Genomic DNA, 15,678 nt, shown 5'->3' on the forward strand with positions numbered 1-15,678 from the left:
GAATATATATATCTAAAATAACAGTCCATAAAAAGATCCTAGCAGTTACCAATCATTATTTTGTCGTTAAAATATAACAGTACTTGTTATCGCGTATATAAGAAGTTACCTCATTTCAGTTCGCCCTCGTTAAATGCTAGAACTTCTACCACACTGCTCCCTTCTTTTCGAGTTCAATCTCTGGGAATAAGTGTTAGTGTTGTGTGCATCAGATGCCACCTAATCCATCACGTTTGCAACAAATTCTGTTTGTATTAGAATAATTTCGATCATTTGAAATTCTTAATACAGAAACAAACTAAACATGAAATAGTCTTACAATAATTCTATACACCTCAAGTGATTTTTTTTCTTCAGTAAGCAACATAAATCCAGGAGTGATAGTCATTTCAAGAAGTGGTATTTTATACATATTACATTCTAATAGGATATAATTGAAAATATTAACCTTGTACAGAAGAAAATACCTAGTTGGAGAATTAAAAGGAATACTCAGACAGAATTGTTACTTTAACCCATATTAGTAGATACAGACTAGCCATCTAGGATCTGTAAGACAACATCAATCAGTAGTGATCGATGTCACTGGTAATGAGGCTCGAAACCAGTCACAATGGTGCAGGTGTAACTACTCTTTATCTTTCTGTAGATATTCAGTCCTAGTATCCTTAACCTTAAACCTTTCAACTCTATCTTTTAAAACCACATTCCTAATTTAATGGTTGAATTCATGAGTTAATTAAAGCTAGACCATCATGGAAAACCTGGAAGCACTGGACTTTTTTTCGTCCTAGTATGGGACTCCTCAGCAGTGAGCATCCACGATTCAACCTTGCGAGATTCGAATCCAGAACCTATCACTCTCGCGCACGATCACCTAACCACTAGACCACTGAGCAGGCATCCAACTATGTTAATGTCTGGCTTCAACCAATCCACGGAATTGAGCCACCGTCCACCATTGTCTTCAGTGAGTTACTATCTCACAAAAGACCTGGATGAACTCCATTTGTCACGGCTTCTCATAAGAACTCCAGGAAATACCTCTTGAAGCCAGTTACTAGTAAACACATGATGACTATTATTCATAATGTTAAATCTTTCTGATTATGATTATTACCACATTATTTCGATTCCCTTGCTATTCATCTTGTCGTGCTAGTTTGGTATGGCAACTTGGACTAATACGTATTTGTCCCAGGCACGACGACGATTATAGCTGGCTAACTCGGAAGGACTCAACCCCGATAGGATCAAAACTAATTGGCCGTAGGCAGTCGACAAGAAACTGTACTCACTATTTTACTAAAACTTTATTCTCGATAACCATAAAACTTAAGCAATTGGATGAGGGTTCTGGAATATCATGGATTGATTAAAGTCAGACATTAACACTATTGGATGCCAGTTCAGTGGTGTGGAGGTTAAGTGTCTGCGCTCGAATGAAAAACCTGGGTTGGAGTCTCAGATGCGGGGTTGTAGATGGTTACCGGTAAGGAGTACCAGACTAGGACAAAAGGGTCGACTGGTACTTCCAGGTTTCCAATGGTGGTCTAAATAAGATCAATGGGGAAGCTGACAAGTGAAGTAATTCTTTTGAAAGAAAATAATTACATAAAATATTCAACACATTGATGCAACATACCATGTTAAAAGATCTAGAAAGGCGCCAGACGACAAGTCGGATAAATTTGGTAATGTTTTCCCACAAACCAACGAAGAAAAAATCGATAAACCTGTGAATAAGGTAAATATATAGGATCTGGATCTCTTTTATTAATTTTACGACACTACACTTTCCCACGTAGAAGCTCGTTGGAGAACCTGAAATATGTTACAAGAGGACTTCACAATACTACTTGTGAATACATTATGACTAATGATTTCTTACGGTGACTTTAATGTCTTACACTTACAATTCATAGTTGTTTGCAAGAAAAATACCCCTACAACTGGCTATACAGTACATTTCAGTGGACTTTACTAACTGAATATATATACATATAAGTCGCAGGTTGGGATCATCCTTGCCTCTCCACATACTTCGATTTGGGCAACCGAGTAGTAGCATTTGTACTTACACTTAGAGTGTGCCTCAAAACCAAGTACACAAATTCGTATCTGGTTAATGACTCAACAATAAATGATAAATAACATTAATGGCCTTTACATGATGTTTTAGGTTTGAGTAGAGAGTCTTTAGTTGCAAGAAATGGTCATCCAACATACTCTTTGCAGGTGAACATTGTAAAAAGATCTATAGTCCAACGGATTTAAATGCTATATTCTAGTTCTACTTATTGGAATATTACAGATACGAATTTTTGATCATAAATGTCAATTACTTTTTAAAAATACAGATTGAACAGAAAGTGATCATGGGGCCTTACTAATAAACTATGCTAGGAATATGACTCAGCTTGGTATTGGGAGCGTTAATTATGAAAGTCAAAGCTCAGTCCAGGCGAAGATACAAACGAAGGTATAAGTAAAAGTCTTAGTGAATTGTCTTATGCTATTCTTTCAATCATATCAATTTTTAAATTATTAATCAAGTACAGGATTATGTACTCAATTTTCGATCATATTTTGTGGTGATTTAAGGTAATTATACTACTCAGTTTCTGGAACCAAAGTAAACAGATGCAGTCCAGACCGACAACTGAATTACTGGGAGCTGGATGCTTCAACCATTAAGCTATCTACTTATTACGGTAATAATTAGATAAAAGCATGAGGATATGCATTGCTATGTAAACGACATACTTCATTTAATGCCATACTATAATTATAGTATTCAGTACAGCTGTGTCTAGTTATTTGTAATAAAATCTGTGTAAAGAAAAAATCTGGTATTAGGTATTAATGATAGAAATTCTACATCAATTGATCCTTCAGGTTTGACTTCCGGCACAGTAATTTGTGGATTTAAAACAAGAAAAATTATTACGTTTAAAAGCACTGGTTAATATAAATTATTTCTTACCCTGTAAATTCTTTCCACCCACATCCATAAGACAAGCCATAAGTTCTCTAATCTAAAAATTTATTAATCAGAACTCTAGTGAATCAAATAAAGGTTGCTTAGTTATATAAAAAAATAGCTTTTAGGACTGCATAAAATAATAACCTAGTAGAATGATATTATTAACAACCAAAACATTCCTCACGTAAACTTTAACGGAATTTTGTAAATTATTTTCCAGTTAATTGTAAGTATACTCCTATTCACCTGTTCTCAATGTTTCTTGTTCCTTATATTTTTTTCCGTTTCGAACTCAACTTCATTGACTATTAATAATGTTAAGTAAAACTGTTTATAATATCGTTATTAATTGTAACTATGCCACTATCAGTTGATAAGAAGACTCAGAATATAATGAATTCCCTTTATACTGTAAATCTTACTGTGCTTGATTTGTTTAAATTCATTGAAGAACTAGGTTCTCAACTTATTGTACAAGTCAAAGGATTTTTAATTAGACCCAGGCTTTCAGTACAGCAAGAAACTAAATGCTGAAAAACGATCAGCAGCTAGTATTAGGTTAATATTTCTGCTTATCGGTGGTTATGAGTAACTGTTATCTCAGCGAAATCTAGGCTTCCTCTAAAACTCAAGGATCGGTAGAAATGTAACCTGTAAGTACATTGTTAATTGTAGTACAAATTATGAACCTCACTTTTACACAGGGATTTTTTATTCCATATATGCAATAATGATAGGTTTGAAAATCATCATAAGGATTTCCTACCAACAGGTTGAAATATACTGGACATCAATTGTAGTTAATCTGAACGTTATTAGTTCAGAAAATGGATTTTATTCAGCGATCAGTGGATTACAGTCAGCGTTCAACCTAAAAAATCCGACTAAAATAGTTGAAGAACTGCTTCCAGAAAAAAATATATTTAGTAGTTTCCAGGGGTATTACAAAAACCGATATTACTAAAAAAGCGTATCCAAAGAACGAAAACTTACCTCTGTTTTGTTTTTTGTCTGTATGAATTCAGCTAATTCACGTGTTGAAAATGAACGATCTCTAATAGAATTGCAATTTAAATAGAAATTAAGACTAACCTTTTTAACGCACTTAGTAATAAACTTAATTCAGAATCTGACCATTCTGATGTAACATGATACAACTTTGTTAAAGATGGAAGCATGGAGTATGATTTAGATAATATAAGGATTATCTTATGTTTTCGATGCTGAAATTACAAAATACCAGTGATTTATATGAAACTTCCGAAGCCAACAAGACGAAATAAATTCTTTGTACTTGGCTGTGAAGTGAAATAAATAAATAGTAGATTACAAAAAACAAATGAATACATTTTTTTAGTGTTCAAATTATACATAACTAAGAGAATACTAAACTAAATATTACTTTAAAATATAGGTGTCAAAATAACTTTGTAATGTGTCAAGTTAGGAAATGGTGATAAGGCCAGGATACTTAACAGAACTCAAAAAATATGCATGTGGCTTTCGCGAGATTAAATGTTAATTAGGGTGAATAGTGATCACTTATTTCGATTAAATCTAATTCAAAAATACATTTGATTTATGTATAAGCCTGTAGTTTCAACAAACGGTAACACTGAAGACAGTGGAGAATTAAATTTATAGTTTAGAAGGTACCACAATTCAAGGAATTTGCTTGATCTAAAAAAAAGTATGTTATAAGCATTGTAGAGCTTGGGACAAGTGTATGTTAGCCCAAGTTTCTGATAGTCAAATTCAAATAAATTTTTGCATAAATAATAATTACTTATATAAATCTTTCTGCTAGTCAAGCCGTACTCTTAACACTAGTTTCTAACCCTGACCGTTTTTCATCTACTACATGAAATAATTTAACGCGTAAAGGTTCTTTATTTACATCAAAACTGTTTGCCGGAGGTAATTTTACTGCTTATTTGTATTAAACTGTATTATAACTAAACACTTCTAACTGACATGACGTCCAAGGTCAGTTTTATCGTGTGCTGTAACACAGACGTATTCCCGAATAATGAAAAATATCTACACATTTGACTTGATTTGAACAAATATAACTGTTCTCTGAGGTGTGTTGTGTACTGAAGTCTGAATCCCCTATATGTTAATCAAGTTTTACCTAGATAAAATATTCAGAACACGTAGGAAACTGTACGTGATTTAGCTGAAATCAAATAAACTATGCGTTTAACAACCTCTCTGATAAAGAACGAATTATATGCCAGACAATTTGCATTATTATTATTTACCATATCGCTTACTCACTCCCTTTTATTCCCAATTTGTGTACCCTTACTTTCCAACTTATGCAGCAGCTCGCCCATGGTGGAAACTCTGTTCTATCTAAACGATCTCTAGTCGCTGTCTGGTCGAAAGTGAATGCTTTCACCGACTACGAATACTGAACCAGCCTTTCTGAAACCACGTACGCCGTTCAAGCTGGCTTCCTTCAACGTTCTCACACTAATGCAGATCAGACAACAGATGGGGCTGGCTTTGTCTTTAGAAAGTCTTAATGTTAGTGTTTGTTGTCTATCCGAGACCCGTATTCAAGACTCTAGTGAAGTACTACAAATTCGCTCTCCATCTGTCGCCGCGAAAAGCTTGTTTCACGTGCGCTTATCCGGGGACCCCGTGGCATCCTCGTCTGATATTGCTGGTGTTGGTGTCGCACTAAGCGCTAGGGCTGAGGCAGCACTAATCGATTGGATATCTATTAACAGTCGGTTATGTGCTGTTAGATTAGAAAGTTCCATCAAAGTGAGAAGAAATCGGCGTGAGAAACGGTGTCTTTTCGTCATCTCCGCCTATGCCCCGAAAGATCGCAGCCCGGATGCAATCAAGGATGAGTTCTACCACCAGTTAACTGTTCTTCTCCAGAAAGCGCGTTCGACAGATATTGTAGTACTAGCCGGAGACTTGAATGGACAGGTCGGGCGTCTAGGCACAGAAGAGAGTCGTTTAGGTGGCCGATGGGGACTTGTTGGTCGCAGGACAGATAACGAGGACCGTCTACTGCAACTGCACAGACCACAACCTGTTTCTGGTTAGCACCAACTTCCGGCACAGTCATCTCCGATGTGCCGCCTGGCGTCCTCCCACTGCATCTCAAGCCTGCACCCAAATTGATCACATCGCGATCAGCTACGGCTGGCGTGGTTGTGTACAAGACAGCCGCTCCCTTTGGAGTACCTATCTGGAGTCTGATCATGCCCTGGTCTGTGCCAATCTCACCTTACTTTTCAGTGGCCGAAGGATTGACCGCCATCAAAGGATTGATGTTAGTAAACTGGCTGCAACTTCTGTTGCAAGTAAATATCGAGCGGAGCTAGCTTCTGGGCTAGCTACCATACCACCGAAAAGTATAGATGAGCATTGGTTGTAACTTCGTGACGCCATGAAAATGGCGAGTAAAGCCGCTTGCGGCTTCGCGAAACGTCCCGCTTACAAACACTGGGTTTCTTCTGGCTCCTTACAACTGATGAAAGACCGTCGGTCTACTCCGGGTGACCGTGAGTTTGACTACAAACGAAGGCTGTTACGTAGTGAAATTGAACAAAGCTTGCGTAGGGACCGAGAAGCCTGGTGGTTGGAGCGTACTATTGAGTTGGAAGCAGCAGCTGCACCTGGTAACTGCCGGAAGTTCCTCCAACTCATCCGAGCCACTGGCAGCAAGAAGTCTGGTGTGAGTGAAACAATCTGAGGATGACGGGATGCCAATCACTAACATCTGTCGACGTCTTGGACGATGGGCGGAATTTTTCGAAGGGCAGTTCAACTGGCCTGCTGCTCTGGCAACATCGACCAGTTTGTCCTGCCCCCCATGGCTAGTGACGACTGATCCACACAACGAGGCGGAAGTCCGCAAGGAACTCCAACTCTTGAAACGCTACAAATCACTATGCCCAGATGACTTACATCCGGCTCTTTTTAAAGATAGTGGTGACTTTCTGACTAAGGAATTGACTGTGTTATTTACAAAGGTTTAGGAGCTAGAAATTGTTCCAACATCATGGAGTGAGTCGATAGTTGTCTCTATCTCTAAAAAGGATTCACGTTGTTCCTGTAACAACTATCGGGGGATAAGTCTACGTCCGATTGCGTCCAAACCATTGGCTTCTGTCATTCTTCGTAGGTTGTTTAAAACCCGAGAACGATTGACTCGCGAGGAGCAGGTAGGTTTTCGTTCTGGTCGAGGATTCATCGGTCATATCTTCACCCTCCGCCAAATATTAGAACACAGTCATACTTATCACAGGCCAACAATCGTAGTGTTTCTTGATATCAGGGCTGCCTTCGATTCGTTGGACAGGACTGTTCTCTGGGATTGTCTATTGAAGAAGGGTGTGCCTGAGAAGTTTATTAACATCTTAAAGGCCCTGTATACGAACACCTCAGGCAGAGTGAGGGCATACAACCACTTTTCTCCCTTGTTCCATTCGAGCAGTGGGGTTAGGCAGGGTTGCCCAATCTCACCATTCCTCTTCAACTTTGCCATCGACGACATCCTGGAAACAGCTCTGATGGATGTAAGTAATGGCGGTGTGGGTCTGCTGCCTGGAGAACAACTTCTCGACGTCGAGTATGCGGATGATATTGTCTTACTGTGCGATAATGCCCAAGGCATACAATCCGCACTTAATCAGTTGGCAATCAGTGTCCACAGGTACGGCATGTGCTTTGCGCCCTCCAAGTGCAAGGTACTCCTACAAGACTGGCAGGATTCTCATCCTGTACTCACCCTAGATGGTGAGGAGATTGAAGTAGTTGAGAAGTTCGTGTATCTAGGTAGCTACATAAGTGCTGGTGGGGGCGTGACTGATGAGATCGATGCACGTATAATGAAAGCCAGAGCGGCTTATGCCAATCTGGGCCATCTTTGGCGCCTTCGTGATGTTGGTCTGGCTGTAAAAGGTCGGATCTACAACGCGTCGGTGAGAGCAGTTTTGCTCTATGCTTGTGAAACCTGGCCTCTCCGAGTTGAGTCAGTCAGTCAGTCAGTTACAACGTAGAACTTCGTACATACGTACATCAGTTCGAGTTGCCATACCACATTAGCACAGAGATGATGTTATCGATTCAAATCCCATATTGGTAGAAGTAGTAAGAGTATAAGTATTATGTGAAAGATAAGGGTATGAAGATGTTATTGAAGGAGTATAATACGGTGGCAACACCATGTTAGTAATGCAGAGGTTCGGCATCGTGTGCTCGGGCACAGAGACGATAACTCAATTGGTGTCACCATCTTGAAACACCGACTTCGGTGGCTTGGACATGTTTCACGAATGTCGTCCCAGAGACTTCCACGTCGTACATTATTTGCCGACTCTGGGACTGGTTGGAAAAAGCGGAGAGGAGGTCAGTGTATGACATGGTGTCGTGGCATGAAAGAAAGCTGCAAAGGGCTAGCTTCTGTTGGTCCTTCACGACTCCCTGGCTGGGGTCCGAGAGATGGTGCAACACAGTGGCTAGAGACGTTATCAGATATGGCTCAGAATAGAAGCCAGTTGCGATCCTGCTGTAACCTTCTTCTACTTTCTTTATAAAGAGTGATTATAACTTTCCTAACTGAGAGAGCTCTTCTGGTTGTACATTTCAGTTCCCCCATCATTACTCTTATCTTCTCTTCTTTTTTCATCCTTTTTTCTTCCTTATGTATACGCATCTTCTTCCTTCTCCTCCCATTCTCATTATTTTGTGTGGCGCATATGTATCCGGTGCCCTTTGTACCAATATATATGTGTTTAAATAAGTAAATAAAATCTAAAAGTGTTAAGGTCTTTTTATAACCGTTGAAGTTGGATTTTTTTATTGTTGTTAGGTACAGTATTATACAAACCTCCATTTTTGCTTTTTTCCAGTGTCCATCACCTATCAAGCCTTAAAAGTTACCTTTTCTAGAGATCAGTTTTCTCTGTTGTTCTTCCTGTGAGATCACGAAACAAATTTATGGCGCAAGATAAACTTCGTTGTGACAGACATGAATAATATTTCCCTGTTGATGACGGAATGCAATGTGACAACTGCAATAAGTGGTATCTCAATGTGTGAACCGGACTCACACTGGCTGCATATGAAAGGTGCTTCAAGCCACTATCGCGTTGGCTATCCAAAGCATGCTGTTCTACAAAATTTCTGCTGATTCTCGTGGCGATTGAACTGATGAACATAGCTAAAAAATTGTCCTCAGTTAACAGGCTGCAGTAGATGAGCGAAATTCAGTTTCCGAGGAAATAGCGAGCGCTATCATGAGCCCAGCTTTGGATTTGAATGAGACCATCAAGGTGAACCCCATTAGAAAAGCGGATAATAAGCATACAGATGTAGGCATTGTTGCTAGGAAAAAGAAAAACACGCTGAGAAGAAACAAATTATAGGCAGCACTAAGGTATGTGAATCAACGGTTTCAGTTCGGATTCACATATCGACGCAAAGCGGACTATAAGGAGCAAAGTCTGAGCGGTGTAGATGATGTGATCAAGAGACAAAATAAGGTAAAATAAGTGCCCGATAGTCATACCCAGAAAAAGTAAGAAACGGGATGAGACCTCTGAAGCTGACGCCATATCGGATTGCAGAGAGATTTCAAGAAGCAAAATTCCCCAGCGTGTCAAGACGGACCTCGCTGGTAGGTCGGTCATTTTTCACAAGTTAAGAGAATCTTCCGAAAAAGAACCAAATGCTAGATTTGAGCACGACCTCGGTCACATTAAGTCCTTAATAAGCAAGCTACTCCCAGAAATAATTTCAGTAGTTAGCATTTGTAAGTTTTATAGAATTGAACAAAAGGTGGGTTCTGGAAGTACTCAGAAAACACGCCTCTTAAAGGTTACCTTTTCTTTGGCCTAAGAAAGAAACCTGATACTGGGAGACTCACGCAAACCTATTGGATCCGGAATATATGTCCGTCAGGACCTCAGCCTGGTTGACCGTATCAAGAGATGATCAGCAGAAGTATAAATAAATGAGCGCCACCGAAACGGTGGAAAAATCCTAGTACTTAAGGGTTTTCAGATTGTATAAGTTCGGAGCAAAAAGATCCCTAAACCACTCTGATTGGTAAGGGGAAGCTCTCCACAGAATTAAAGGTGTGCTACACAAATGCTCGCAGCCTACAAAATAAAATGGGGGATATAGAAAACCCGGATGTCATTGGTGTCTCAGAAACATAGTTAACGTCAGAAGTGTTTGATAATGAAATTCAGTTGACTGGTTTCTTATCCAGTAGGGTGCCTGTCATTACTACTGAAGATGAATACTTCTCTGAACTGTAGCTACATGTATTCCTAAAACGTTTCGAGCTGTTCTCAAGAATTAGCTAGCACTTCTAGAAAGTCCACTGAATAGATCAGACTAATAAAGTTCCGTGTCATTTACTAAGGAATTGACTGATGAAAAGACTAACCGAAGCTATACATGTAAAATAAAGACAACGACGAGAAAACAGCACTACTTAACGGAAACTATCAGTCAGTTTCTCGACGGAGTTTTTGTGATTAGTTTTATCAACTTTATATACCATATTACGTGATTGCCAAGCTGTGACGATGCTTTGTCATGATTTACAGAAGCTATTATGAATGACTAGTAATAGTGTTCATTGAGCATTAGCTAGAGCGAACCAGGTGTTGTTTTAGGCGTTTATTACGTTTGAAGGTTCAAAATATGTCCACGTTTAGTGATTCGGAAACGTCAGAAGTTTGGAATAGTCTATATAGCAATAACGAATCTGAGTTGCTTAGCTGCATTAAAAATCATGGTGCAGAAATATTAATTAACTTAGATCAAAGTAGACTGAAGGGGTTTCTGTTTTGACCACATCTATTACAAAGGACTATGCAATGGTTAAGTCATTACAGTGGTGCATTGCAATAATGTTTATGATGCAGTGACTTTGTTATCGTCCACTTTCCTAAAAATGTCAAACGTCCTTTTAAACAACAAATGTGATAGCCAAACTCATAAGTCCAAATACATGCAGCAACAAGGACTGTGGTGGATTTCGTGGGAATGTTAGGGGCATTTCAAACAATAGGCGAATCCTAATGGCATAAAGATAACATAATATAACGTATATGTAAGCTAGGTTAACATGCCTGTTGACATGAAACATAACAATAAATGGGCTTGGTTAAAATTTACGTCGATAAGGATTACAATAAAAATGAACCTTTGTAGAAAATCTAAAAGTGTGGACATAAATCACGGAACTATATTTGGGAGAATGATGGGAAAATATACTTTTCGAAAGAGGTTACTTCAGTTAACTTGGTAACATTTACACTTAACGACGAAAATCAGGACTAAGAGGTGTCAAATTAATGCTGAATCTAATATGGTTCTCCTAAAAAATGGCACATTTCCCCATGGTAGTATGTTGTCGTCCGAAACTATTAAATATATCTCTTGTCAAAAAACGGGATTAGGAGTGATAATTGAATGAAAGAATACATGAGTCTGGATCAAGTAAATATATATACATGTTACACACAACAGTGGGTTCCGAAATCGTCGGGGAATTATGGCTCGAATTTCTGTCAGCACATAAACAACCAACCATTACGGCTCTGCTTGAGGATACACTACTTAACCAGATTGCACTCATAGAAGATAAGATATTGGCAAGGACTAACACCCGAGACAACTGTATAGTTTCCTCAACATCACGTTCGAACGTAGACCTCGACGCTAGTCATCTTCTGGCTCAATATGGTAGAGGTGGCTGTATTCATACCCGTCACAATTTCCGAGGCCTTCTGTCCTTCTCACAGTCCCTGGGCCTCACCTCTCCACATGGTATGCAAAAAATATGGGGTTAGTTGGAGACCATGTGGAGACTACCGAGCATTAGACTCAGCTCGCTATCCCTACCCCATATACACGACATCAAGGCATCACTCAAGGACACAACTATTTTCTGTAAGATCGATCTGGTACAAACGTATCATCAGATCCCAGTTGCTCTTGAAGATATCGAGAAAACCACTATAATGACCCCTTTCGGTTTGTTTGAGTTCCAACGAATGCCATCTGGATTACGGAATGCTGCTCAAACTTTCAAAAGGTTTATACATAGCATAGTACGAGACTTTAATTTTGTTCACGTCTATATTCATGATGTGCTAATCGCATCACCAAACGTAGATGAACATAATCAGCATTTAGCACTCCTATTCCAGCGCCTTTCGGATAATGGAACAATAGTCAACCCGGACAATTGTGAACTTGGCAAGCCGAAAATAAAATTCTAAGGTCACATTATTAAGCAAGAGGATATTCTACCTCGTGAGGACAAGGTACCATTAATAATGGAGTAAACGTTACCGACCACACTCAAAGAACTGAAGGCATTTCTCGATCTGGTTAACTACTACCGACATTTCACCCTACACGCAGTAGAACAGTTACGACCATAAACCGACTTACTTCGCGATAATCCACGCAAGTTGGAATTGGACGATGCCGCGTGTACTGCATTTTCAGATATGAAAATGGCTCTAGCTGGAGCCACACTCCTCAATCATTCTGACCCATCTGTCACGCTTAGTATATCGGTTGATGCATCGGATTTCGCCATGGGAGCCGTTATGCAACAGAACATCTCCGGAAGTTGGCAACCTCTCTCGATTTTCTCACGATGCCTCACTCTCACGGAGACGAAATATAGCGCTAATGGTCGAGAACTGCCGACAGCCCCCTGTGCCATCAAACATTTCTGGCACACTGAAGAAGGTTGCGATTTCATCATATTTACGGACCATAAGCCTTTAACGTATGCTCTGCATAGCAAGTCTGACTGCTACTCACCATGAGAGTGCAGACATTTGGACTATATCTCTCAGTTCACCACAGACCTTCGTCACTTCAAAGGCGAGTCGAACTATGTGGCCGATACTCTGTCACATATCCAAGTGAATGCAGTTACTTTACCAGTGCTTGATCTCCCTGCTATGGCTGCCTGTCAAGCAAGATATCCCTCCTGTGTAGAAGCACAACATTCTGCGTCCTTTCAGTGCCAGGAAGTATCCCTAGCTACTAGCTCAAGTACTGTCCTATATGATACTTCAACTGGTCTTCCCCGACCCATTGTACCCGCTGCAGCCACATTACGCCTTATCGCTGCACGATGCGTCTAGCCGGCTATGAATAAAGATGTCCGTATGTGGGTAAAACAATGCTTACAATTTCAACAATCGAAAGTGCACAGGCATGTAGCTGCCTCCCATTGGCACGTTCGCTACGCCTGAGACCATGGCCACCATCGCAGGGGTGTGATCACATACGTGCATTGATCGTTTCGCAAGATGGCCCGAAGCTATTCCCTTCACGTCTACTACGGCAGAGACAGTTGCTCACCGCTTCGTAGAACGATGAACAGCGTTGTACGGTTGTCCCTCGACTGTCATGACTGATCGAGGACAACATTTAGAGTCCAAATTATTCTCCTCGCTGCCCCGCGTGCTTGGTACAGAACGCATACGCACTATCGCCTACTACCCTGCATCAAATAGTTTGGTTGAACGGTTTCATCACCGACTTAAAAGTGCTCTTCAAGCGCGCGAAAACAACAATTAGTACAAAACCTTACTGCTCGTCCTCTCAGGTAACTCAATATTACGCCACTGAACTTGTATACGGCACGACATTGCGTCTGTCTGGGGAATTTTTCACACCACGGAGCAGTAACAATTTTGGTAAATCAGACTACGTCCAACGATTGTCTGCATATATGCGACCACTACCTCCGGTGTCGACTCCAATACAGCATCTACAGGTCGCTCTCCCCCGAGAATTATCTACCTGTGCATGTGTTTTCATACGAGTAGATTCGGTATGCAAACCCTTGCAACAGCCTTACGAAGGACCTTTTCACGTGGTTTCCCGTCACAAAAAGACCTTCGAGGCTGATCGATACGGACGCGTCGTGATAGTTAGAATTGATCTTCTCAAGCCAGCATACGTCGATGACAGTGCCGTAACTGAGAAGTTGAGACCCAATGCTAGACCCATCAAACCTTCTAGCGGGATCAATACATCTACTTTAGGACCTCACACTAGATACATCAGAGAACTCATTCTCACGTCCCAGTCAACAACAAGTGTTATCTGCACCATCTACGGGCGAGACTTCAGTCTCACGTCCAGATCAGCAGACCACGCCGCCCTTGACTTCGGATGAGATAACAGTCTCACGAGACACGAACGAGACTATCACTTCATGTTCCGGTCGCCGAGTACGCCTACCCGCACACTTTCGCGACTACAATCGTGTTACATTTTCTCTTTTTCTTTGATTCCTTTATCCTGAGCACATGCCTCTGACCATCTTCCTGTCGCTACCGTCGGCTTCAATCAACGCTTGCCTAATCACTCACACTCTTGTCGACGCACTCAGTCTATGTTGTGGCTCCAAATATATCTGGCATACGTATGGTCTTGAAGCTGGTACTTATGGTCGCCTCTGTTTTCTCGGCTCAATGTGGTTCCGTCCTACGTATGCAGTGTTTTCTGGTCCTGACCCCTACTAACGCAATCCCCAGATTCTGGATACAAACCACTCTTGTGTGATACGCTAACTCAAGCAACAAATATAGCACGTTACTCCCGGTCCCGTTCTACATGAAAGACTTTCGGTGACAACTCGAGTGTCAACAATCACCTCCTGTTCGTCAAACTTTTGTCCTACAACCGCACGTTTGCCGATCAGTCCCACGAACAAAACCTCTACGTATCTAAAGTTCAAGTCCTTTCTAGCGGAGGGCTCCTATAGTGACCTACTTTTATGAAGAGAACGTGATTGGCATAGTGGAAACAATTATTATTATGACCAATTGTATCAGTGATTACTTTACTGTACCTGTCTGTTTATGTGTACCGAAAAACACACTTTTCCGTTTCTTTATGACCTTGTACGAACTCTCGTACGTTCAGCAGTCCTGTTTGTAAACTATGGCACTATCTCGGTATTGTTTCGATACCCCGAGATTGCCAACAAATACATCTTACTACAACCCTCAATTGCCATCTGATATTCGGCCTTCGGAGGGGTCTAACCTAGCAACTAGCAAGTAGTTTCCTGTAGTGATGATTATAGTCAACCGCGACTCAACACTCCCACAAGCTGGAGTACTCAAATGTTGTTTAACTGTGAGAATCGATGGATTTTGCACCAAAATCATACCTACGTCACCCTAAATGTGGTTGGTTCCCCCACGAACCATATTTGCACGTTTACGTTACAGGAGCCGGTTAGACTTCACAAAATCAACCTCACATTATTGGATCCAAAATCTTTGTCTAACCTACCTACCTACACATTTCCTCTCTTGAGTCCATCATAAATATACGGTAAAATCCTCTCAGGACGAACATCAGATAAAATTCTTCCCTCTCAATGATTTGATAGAAACGAAGTTAGGAAAGTAAGCAGAGATGGATAGTGGCTAGCAGTGGAATCCAGGACAAGGCGCGTTTTGTCCTATTTGGGACTCGTCAGCTGGATGTACCCGCATCTCAGAGTTGATGTTCACCCTGGGACTCGAACCCAGTACCCTCGCTTCAAACGCCATCGCGTTATCCACTCGGCCACTGAGTCCTGATAGCCACTTGCTTGTGCGATGGGATGAAGTTTAAATTCATTCAGTATTGTTTGTTTGAATCTTCCCATCGATTTG

Source organism: Schistosoma mansoni (assembly GCF_000237925.1).
Source record: "Schistosoma mansoni, WGS project CABG00000000 data, chromosome 3 unplaced supercontig 0192, strain Puerto Rico, whole genome shotgun sequence".
Classification (NCBI taxonomy): domain Eukaryota; kingdom Metazoa; phylum Platyhelminthes; class Trematoda; order Strigeidida; family Schistosomatidae; genus Schistosoma; species Schistosoma mansoni.